The sequence below is a fragment of the Dipteris shenzhenensis genome, chromosome 11, assembly GCF_047967505.1.
Source record: "Dipteris shenzhenensis isolate YYH24624 ecotype China chromosome 11, Dip_SZ_1.0, whole genome shotgun sequence".
NCBI classification, from domain to species: Eukaryota; Viridiplantae; Streptophyta; class Polypodiopsida; order Gleicheniales; family Dipteridaceae; genus Dipteris; species Dipteris shenzhenensis.
In genome coordinates, this window is record NC_141606.1 from 16,355,145 (window position 1) to 16,366,175 (window position 11,031).

Consider the following 11,031-nt stretch of genomic DNA (forward strand, 5'->3'; position numbering starts at 1 on the left):
GTGCCCATTGGATAGGCTTTGCATTGTCAATCAAGCATTAAACACCGTTTTTGCCTCAATGTGATGCACATCCATAAAAAAACACACTCCTAGGTGTGTTATCCAAACAAGTACTTATCGGATGGGTGCACCACTTTGCATGCAATTAAATACCATATAATTTGAGACGTGTGCAAAGTATTGTATCCATTGGATATGATTTATGTGCTCAATCATGCATTATACAACGTTTTTCTCCTAGTGTTATTCACAATGGTCAATAAAAGTACTCCCACGTGTGTTATCCAAACAAGTACTTATGGGATGGGCATGCCACTTTGCATGCATGTCAATATCACTTGAATAGAGACTTGTACAAAGTATTGATGCTATTAGATATGATATTCATGGTCGACCAAGTATTAAACTCTGCTTTTGCCTTAGTGTCATGCATAAGCGTCAAAAAACACTGTCCTAGTTGTGTTATTCCAACAAGTATTTATCGGATTGGTGAGCCACATTGCATGCAACTCAATACCACCTAGGTTAAGGTACATGCAAATTATTGTGCCCATCGTATATGCTCAGCATGCTCGATCACGCATTATATAATGTTTTTTTCCCTAGTGTTATGCACAACCGTCAAAAAACACGCTCCCAGATGTGTTATTTGAACAAGTACTTATGGGATGGGTGCTCCACTTTGCATGCAAGTAAATAACATCTAGGTTGAGGCATGTGCAAAGTATTGTGCCCATTTTATATGCTTTACATGGCCGATTCTCGCATTAAATACCATTTTTGCCTCATTGTGATACACATCCGTCAAAAACATGCTCCTAGGTATGTTATCCAAATAAGTACTATCGGATGGATGCATCACTTTGCACCCAAGTCAATACCATCTAGGTTGAGACATGTGCAAAGTATTGTGTCCACCGGATATGATTTACATGGTCTATCCCATAGTATACATCGTTTTTCTCTTGGTGTTATGTACCACCGTCAAAAAAGGCACTCCTGGGTGTGTTATCTGAACAAGTGCTTATGGGATGGGCATGACACTTTACATGTAGGTCAATACCACCTAAATAGAGGCCTATGCAAAGTATTGTATCCGTCAGATATAATTTGCATGGTGAACCAAGCATTAAACTTAGTTTTTACCTTAGTGTCATGCACAAGCATAAAAAAAGATTGTCCTAGGTGTGTTATTCCAACAAGTACTTATCGGATTGGTACACCAAATTACATGTAACTCAACACCACCTAGGTTGAGGTGCATGAAAGTATTGTGCCCATCGGATATGCTTTGCATGCTCGATCACGCATTATGCTTCGTTTTCCCCCTAGTGTTATGCACAACTCTAAAAAAACTTGCTCCCAAGTGTATTTTTGTTTAACTCTAAAAAAACTTGCTCCCAGGAGTGTTATGCAAACAAAAACTTATGGGATGGACACGTCACTTCGCATCCCAGTAAATACCACCTAGGTTGAGGTGCCTACAAAGTATTGTGCCCATTGGACAGGCTTTGCATTGTCAATTAATCATTAAACACCATTTTTGGCTTAGTGTGATTCACATCCATAAAAAAACATGCTCCTAAGTTTGTTATTTCAACAAGTACTTATTAGATGGGTGCAACACATTGCATGCAACTCAATACCACCTAGGTTGAAGTGCATGCAAAGTATTGTGCCTATCGGTGGCAGATAGGCTCTGGATTGTTGACTAAGCATTAAACACCGTTTTTGGCTTAGTGTGATTCACATCCGTAAAAAAACATGCTCCTAATTGTGTTATTCCAACAAGTACTTATTAGATGTGTGCAACCCATTGCATGCAACTCAATACCACCTAGGTTGAGGTGTGTATAGAGTATTGTGGCCATCAGATATGTTATGCATGGTCGATCACGCATTATACACCATTTTTCCCTTAGTGTTATGCACAACCGTCAAAAAACGCGCTCCCAGGTGTGTTATTTGAACAAGTACTTATGCGATGGGTGCACCACTTTGCATGCAAGTATATACCACCTAGGTTGAGGCATGTGCAAAGTATTTTTCCCATCCGATATGCTTTGCATGGTCGATTCTCGCATTAAACACCATTTTTGCCTCAGCGTGATGCACACCCATCAAAAAACATGCTCCTAGGTGTGTTATCCGAACAAGTACTTATCAGATGAGCACACCACATTGCATGCAACTTAATAATAAATTATTTATACTATCTTTTATAATTCTAAACCATGAAATCACAAATTTAAATTAGAGATTCTATTAGCTAAATGCTCGTATCCTTGTATCACCATCAAAATTTAATAAAATAAAGGAAAAGTAAAATAAAATATTTTAATTTAATAAAAAGTTACAACTCACAGGAGAAATATTCAAAAGAGACTTATATTTTCTATAATTGTTCCAGAGGAAGATGGCAACAAATTTCATTCCTGGGATGGAGGTGATATTATGTTGCCAAAGAGAAGTAGTTGCATTTGCTACATCCATGATAGTGATCCAAATTCTCTTTGTCACTTTCAAAGGCTTGGCAAAGATAAGGTTGAAGTTATTGTATCAAAGATTCTTAGTGCACATGTTGAGCTAAAGCATAAATGTGGAGATATGGAAGTACTGGAGATGTTATGCCTTATAATATTTTCAATAAATCATTTATTCCATGAGATAAAGATGAGACTTATGCAACACATATCATCGGGAATACAAAGTGCAATTCTTCGGATTTCAGTGTGGGAGATATTTTGCAAATGATATCATTTGCAAATAAGAACAAGTTACTAATGATGGTATGGATGATAACACAACGTTATTGGATGGTCCCTATTATGAGGAAGGAAAAGATTTGAGATGGAGCATGCAATTTTTGAAGATTAAAAAGGGATATGTGGTTTTCAATGACAAAGATAGAGTATACTACAATTTCAAAGGACTTAAAGAATATGCCTACAAGTCAAGCTTTGTCCCTTTAGACATGGATGATTTCAAAGAACTTAGGTATAGAAGCGACATCTTATCAAGAGTGGATGAGTTCATTGATACCAAGAAAGAAAAATAATTTAAAAGCAATGCCTACTTGGGAGTGGATGAATTCTTGCATATTGAGAAAGTCAAAGGCATCAAAAGTGTTGTCTCTTCAGAATTAGATGATTTCAATGCAATCCTCTATAGAAGTGGCATCTTATTAGGAGTGGATGAGTTCAGTGGGGTACTATGAAGGAAAAAGACTTCAGAGGTGATGTATTATCAGGAGTTAATGACTTCATGCACGTCGAGAAAGGTAAAGATATCATGGGTGAGGTTGTTGAGATATGGTGCCATGAGCACATAGATTAAAGGGCTAAGGTATGGTATAGGAAAGAATTAAAGTAGCCACCCTAAGATGTGGACTACAAGATGTGGAGATGTGGATTGAGGATATCCACAAGGAGAGATGTGGATGAGAGTATCACACATGTGTTGACTATTCAAAGGGCACTCTCTATATAAGAGGCCTATCATGTATTGTTGAGAACACACATTGCAAGAGATATAGATTTGCTATCTCCCTCTCATGTCTTATTTAGTGTGCTTTGAGCCTCCTTAGTTATTCCGTTGATATTGTGTGCACTAGGCTTAGTGGCGATCACATGTTGGCTCTTTCACATGGTATCAGAGCATAGGTTGCCCACAAGCCTAGGTAGTTTAGAGTGAGTGGCACACTCTTATCTTGATGTTAGGGAGAGTTTGTGAGATTATGCCCATAAGATTCCGTGTGAGAGAGAGCGTTCATTTCGAGAAAAAGAGATTGAATGGTTATCCTATTGTTTAAGAAAGAGAGCTCGAAGCTCTACCTACACCCATCTTTGAGAGGTTCTGAGTAGAAAGAGAGGTCCAAAGACCTCGTCTCCTGCGACACAGCTCCAATAGCTGTAGCTGACTACGACTCCATCGGCTTTCTGCTCCATTGACAAGCAACAAAGGCCTTTCATTGCTTCCAAGCCTCTTCAAGAAACAAAGGCAGCTCTTGCTTGTCATAGCAGCTAGCGATGACTACCCACCATTGTGGCAAAGTGTCTTTGACAGGGACATTGACCTCCTCGGTGTGGAAGGAGCTGAGGTTGAAGGGCTGTTGATTTTGACCACAACACAACACAGGGGAGCAACGACCTTATAGCGAGACCAGTTTCCAAGCCTTCTTCAATGAAGCTTCTCCATGAGCCGCAATTTCTGCTTCAGCAACATCTGCACCAGCCAGCTCTATTTTCCTCGTCTCTGACTACCTGCTCATCTCCTCCCAGCGACCTCTTCAAACAATGCCAACGAGCTCTAGCGCTCCTACAACAGTAAGGCCGCTCATGGGCACTTTCTTCCATCAATGAAATAAACCATTTGCCTATACTCACGCAGACCCACAGCTAATGGCGCACTGGGCAATGCTGTAGGTGCACCCAAATCCAACACTCCTTTGTCGGTAGCAACACACAGTTCGACTGGTGGAGAGCCGACTGCACATGGCAGAAATTTGCAGCTCTGAGGCCACACCATGATTGGCGAACCTCCCTTGGTATACTGTTCGATAGCAAACCTGCTTCAGCAAGTGGCTCCTGGCTTGAATAGCTTCATCAGCAAACCCGCTTCAGCAAGCAGCTGAACAGCTGTGCCTCGCCATAGCTCCAGCACACGGGCGACCACCAGCCGCCTCCAAGAAAAGCCTTCACAAAGCTTCTTCATGTCGCACCATCGCATCCGAACTTACGCGCCTCAGTCGAGAAGAATACCTTACCTTAGGAATCTAAGGTTCTTAGAAATTGACACGTGGCAAAGATAACAACTAACCATGGTTCAAGTATTAACCTTGGTTCACTATGCACGGTTAAGTAACCTCATCCTCTGCCATGTCATCCAAGTGACACGTGTCAAGATTAGATTTGACCATGGTTAAGTTTTTTTTTTTTTAAAAACTTGGGTAAATTCAGTTCAGTCAGAAGATTGCTAGATGGCATAGGGCCCCTTGCCAAGCACAATCTTGCAAAGCAGCATATGGATGCGTGTGCCACATCATCAAGGGCCATTTCTCGATCAAAACTTCGACAAGCCGTAACTTGCAATCCAAGAGGAATTTGCACATGCTCCAAAAAGGAAAAGTGATCATCTTTCCGAGCTCTACACGCCTGTTAGATCAGAATCATTGTATGCAATTAGACACTGCCAATATTGAAAGAAATCAATTGGTAAGACCTTTGCAACAAATGGAAAAGCAAAGCATGAATGCACACAGCAAGCCGCAAGCACAAGTGTATGAGGTGACCATAGCCCGAAACATGGCATCCACACATAAAGCATTAAGGCACATGGAAGAACAAAGCATCATGCACGAAGCTACACCAAGCAAAGAAGCAAATGAGTCGTCATCAAGCCATGAGCCAAAAGGTGACATCAATGGAATGTATTGAGAAACAAATACCTTGCCAACCTTGCCTATGTTTTGTAAATCAAGCCTGACCACCTGAGAGTAGCTATGAAAGCACCCAGGGGAGGTATTGACATGTAAAAGCCACACTTGACCACCTTAAGTAGCAATGCATGCACTAAGGGGAGGTGATGGAATGTAACTCACATCTGACCACCTTGCAGTAGCCAAAGGATCATGGCACCAAGGGGAGGTGTTGAGATATGGTGCCATGAGCACATAGATTAAAGGGCTAAGGTATGGTATAGGAAAGAATTAAAGTAGCCACCCTAAGATGTGGACTACAAGATGTGGAGATGTGGATTGAGGATATCCACAAGGAGAGATGTGGATGAGAGTATCACACATGTGTTGACTATTCAAAGGGCACTCTCTATATAAGAGGCCTATCATGTATTGTTGAGAACACACATTGCAAGAGATATAGATTTGCTATCTCCCTCTCATGTCTTATTTAGTGTGCTTTGAGCATCCTTAGTTATTCCGTTGATATTGTGTGCACTAGGCTTAGTGGCGATCACATGTTGGCTCTTTCACAGAGGTCTATGGTACTGTGAAGGCAAAAGACTACAGAAGCGATGTCTTATCTAGAATCGATGAATTTATGCACGTTGAGAAAGATAAAGATATCTTTTGTGTTGTCTCCTCAAACTTGGATGATTTCAATGCACTTAACTATAGAAGTGATATCTTGTCGGGAGTGGATAAGTTCATTGGTACCAATAAAGCAAAAGGTTTTAGAAGTGATGTCACATCTATAGTGGATGAATTCATACACATTGTCAAGGAGCGCAAAGAGTTCAAAAGTGTTGGCTTATTAATCATGGGTGACGTCGATATTGAATCAAATGGTCCGAAGATTACTTCAAGGACAAGAATGAAATTAACAAAGGACTATTCGGTATATGACTTTGACAATGATAAGATAAACAATGCAACATCCCATGAAAACACGATGACAAATAAATTCAATGGGAAGAAGTGTACAATTTCCAAAAACTTGGATGTACAGAAGAAACCAACAAAAGACTATTCGGTATTTGACTTTGATTGTAATAAGATGAAGGATGCAACATCCCATGAAAATAAAGTGACAAATAAATTTGATAAGGAGAAGTGTACAAAAGAAACATACATACTTATGCATGAAAAGGAAGCCGGTCTAGGCAAAGGTAGAAAAGCAACCAACGAGAATAAGAGTATTGAATAAAGATGTTATGCTAAAAGCAATGTAATCTACATGTTGCAAGCGAAGCTATATGCATTCCATTAACTTACTTGACATCAAGGGATGTACAGAACAGGGGTGGCAAAAAAGAGGGAGCAAAAGAAATGAATACCCACTCTTGAGACTCTCTTGGTTTCTGGTAAATGACACGAAAAAGCCAAATTTTGAACAACAGATAAAGCCTCACATAAATGGAAAAACTATTTGCAATAATGCATATCACATCACTACAGGATTATCACATGGCACATACTAGGATTTGGCAAACAAAGCAAAGTATGGAGTAAAGTTTAACATTCATGGAAACACAGAAAGGCCCAAAACAAGAGCCTCAATAGTTTTGGCAACAACAATTTTAAAATACTACATTCATGAAAATGCTTTACCTCAACCCCATCTATCTGAAATGCATCTTTCGATAGGTTTGACAAAAAAAGAAGTCTTTAAGTCTATTGGGGAAACACAGAAGCAAAGAGGGCATGCTCTGAGATCTTTTCACAATTTTTATACTCTTTGAAAAAAGAGCTTTGTACATGTTGAAATCCCAAAAAAGCAAAAAAAGTTAAAGTGCATTGATTGTGATGACCTAAAGTGAGCACTTGAGAGTGCAACGTCTCCAGAACAAAGAGAATCATGGACTGATTCGGCATTTTGGACTAAAATATGCATTTTGAGTAGAGCAAGCTATTCCTGAGTACATGTGCATTATTGTAAATGGTATGGATCAGAACACAACAACATTACCTCGATTCATAAATACTCCACCTAAGCTACAAGGAAAATACTTTTTGAAGACACATCTATGTAGAGTGTTAGTGCATGGATTTAAATTTTTTGAAGACACATCTATGTGGAGTGTTAGTGCATGGATTTAAGTTTTTTGCAGACATATGGATTGATTCCTTGCATCTACATGATAGCAATCAAGTTGTAACATTAGTTATGAAGGCAATTCACACTGTACATGCAGAAAAGGTCACCTACGATCAAATTTGAGAATACAGGCAAACAATTGCAGATGAGAGAATAAGAATGTACTCTTTTTTGCATTTTGCTCAATGCTAATCACTCATCGAATCTTGAATGAGATTGAAATTGGGTTTTTGTTGGTGGACACACACATGAGGATATCGATCAGGTTTTTAGCACAGTCTCAAGAGAGCTAAAATACAAGGACATGGAGACGATGGATGACTTGATAAGAAAATGTGGGAGGCAAGTTGGTGGCCGCAAGGAAGATACAGTATGCTCCATGGTTGAAAGGATGTATTATTGGAAGAGCTTTATTCTACCTTTCATACAAAAATGTGGTGATGCCCTAATTGGTCATAGCGCTCCACACTACTTTCGGTTTTTCTTAACGCATGAAAAACCAGTGATGCAGTGGCAACACTATTCTCATGATACAACATGGGAACCCAAAGAACCTTACTGTCTCTTAATCATAGTATCTTGGAAATCAAGGACAAAGAAAACAAGGAAGCACATGGGATATGATGTAGAAGAAAAAGAAGAATATTGCTACCCATTATTTTGCACATTACAGAGTTTTTGAATATGCTCGCTATGGAGGAAGTAGAAGGAGATAGTGCAAATGAAGAATGCCCATGACAATACCATTCAAGCATCCAAGCAACAAGTGATGATGAATTAGACATTCAAACAAACTAGTTACCTATTTGTACTTAACACATTTGTAAAGGCATAATTGAGTTATTGAAAAGGCTGCGTGTTAGACTCCTTTGTACAAAGACTCATGGAGAGTAGTATTTCTTGTAAACATATGACATTGTAAAATTGCAAGCATAGCTATTACTATTTTTGGAACACATTGAAAGAGTCTTCCATGCATCTTGTCTATTTTAACCTTTAAATTTTTTGGGACTTCAAGAGTGTTATAGTTTTTTACATCAAATTTTAAGTGCATTCTTTTGGATTAAATTATATTAGTAAGTATTTAATTTGAAAGTGAAATTTCTTGGATTTATATTAATAACTCGTGATTTTTTCAAAACATGAAAAGTATTGTTAATACAGGAAGTACAAAAGTAGGATTTAATCAAAGATTTTGCATTAGTAGTGCACCATTATAGAGACATATTGTGAAATTTATCATGTGGAAATTATAGTGCCAAAAAGTGAACTTTTGATTCTCGAATGATAGTTTCATAAAGTAAACTTTTCAATTGAGAAGGAATTTTTGGATTAGTCCAAGAGTAGACATATGAGTCCATAATTAATGAAATAATTGTTTTGTGAGCGTTCACATTTCACCATGTCTTTTTAACCTGTAGACTAAGGAGATGGATTAAATAATCTAGAGCTTTAAACAATGAAAGACTTGATTCACTATACTCCATTTTGGGGCTGAAAGGAATATGCAAGTATGACTATTTTCAAGGTTTCCTTTTCTCGAGACAACTAATTAACTACTCACTGAGAGAGATGAAACATTTTTAAGATGTCAATAGTTGGAATTGCATCTAGGGTAGACTTGGTGAAACACATGCAAAGTGGTGGTGACTTGTAGCATGCATGGGTTTGCTTTGACCATGTCAAAAGGGTGCATGATTGGACTACAATGGTAGCTCATGTCTTTGATCCAAGGTATGTTCCAATTCTTGCCTTGGAAATTTCTAGTAATCAAATTCGATGCACGACTACAAAAATATAACAAAAGCCACTTCAGATTTCTCTTTTAGAAAGTAGACCCAACAATATCTACTGTAGTCATCAATGAAAGTCAAGTAATAAAGTGAACCATTGATGTTGCGGGTCTAGGCATAACTCCATACATCTGTATGAATCAAATCAAGAATACCTCGTGCACGAGAGGTATTTCTAACAAAGTTGGTTTGCTTTTGTTGCCGAAGCAGCATGCTTCGCAAACCTTTCCAAGAAACTGTAGCTTCGGAATCCCAATTTCCATATTCTGATTCCTGAGATCTAACAAGTACTTGAAGTTGACATGACCATATCTCTTGTGCCATTTTGCAGATAGTGGCATCTGTTGCGATTGAACTGACATGGCATGCTTATCTTGTACTATAGCTAGCATTCTGTATAAGCATCCTTCTTTGACACCTTTTGGTACTAGCTGACATCTTTTGGATTTGTGTCTGATAATGCATTCATCACCGTCAAAGATGACTTTGTAATTGTGTTCCGTCATTTGACCTACTGACAAAAGGTTCTTGCTGAGCTTCGGAACATAGAGCACATCTTTGACTAATCCTTTTGTACCAGTGAAATTGTTCATAGGGATAACACCTGTCCCTTGTACTGGATTCGGTGTATTGTCTGCTGTGTAGATGACATTTTTGTGTCCTTCTAGTGGCTTCATTTCTGTGAACCATTCTTGATGATTTGTCATATGAGATGATGCACCGCTGTCGATGTACCAAGGATCCTATTCCACTTGGTCGACTTGATAACTGTAATCCTCTTTGGGATTGAAATCAGTGTCTAGGTGCATTGTATCAGTCTGATGCAATTCCTCACTTGCAAGAAACATATTTCCATGTTCATTTGCAAAATGACTGTGACTAGAATGTCCACCACAATGATTTCCTCTACCTCGGGAATTCCCTCGATTACTAATGGATTGACCGCCTTGGTCGTACTGCTTCTTGCGGCAATCTTTTTCATAGTGTCCAAACTTGTGACAATAGTTGCATTGAATGTTTGACACATTGGTGGATGCATTCCATCATCCTTGGAATCTTCCTCCATTGGAATGATTTCCTCTTTGGTGATTATGATGTTGCTGAGGATGATGCTGACGTTGATGTTGATGCTGACTTTGATTTTGTTGATGATGACCACTTTTCTGGTATGATCTACCTCTGTTTTTGCCTTTGCCTCTGCTTTTGTCTGAAGCTGTGAATGCCTGATCATTAGAATGACCTTTACATGCTTGAATGGCCTGAGTCCTAAGTTCTTCACCAAGTAGGACTGACTGAAGTTCTTCCAGTGTCAAAATTTGCCGTTGGATGGCAATACTCTGGACTAGATTCTCGTATCCCTCTCCTAGTCCATTTAGAATGACTTGAACCATTTCTGCGGAATTCATAGTCTCTCCTGCTACTGCAAGTTGATTGTTGTAGTCTTTTATGCGGAGTACATAAGCATGACCGGTTTCACTGCTATTGCGGAAACTCTGGTTGATCTGGTTTCTCACAGTGAGAATCTTGGATGTGTTCTTGGACTCATAGAGAGCTGCGAACATATCCCATGCTTCTTTTGATGTCTTGACTGTGTTGAGTTGTCCTAGCATGACATCTTGCACATTCTGCTTGATCAGGTGATAGGCATACTTGTCTTTCTTATCCCATTCTGCTTGAGCTCAGGC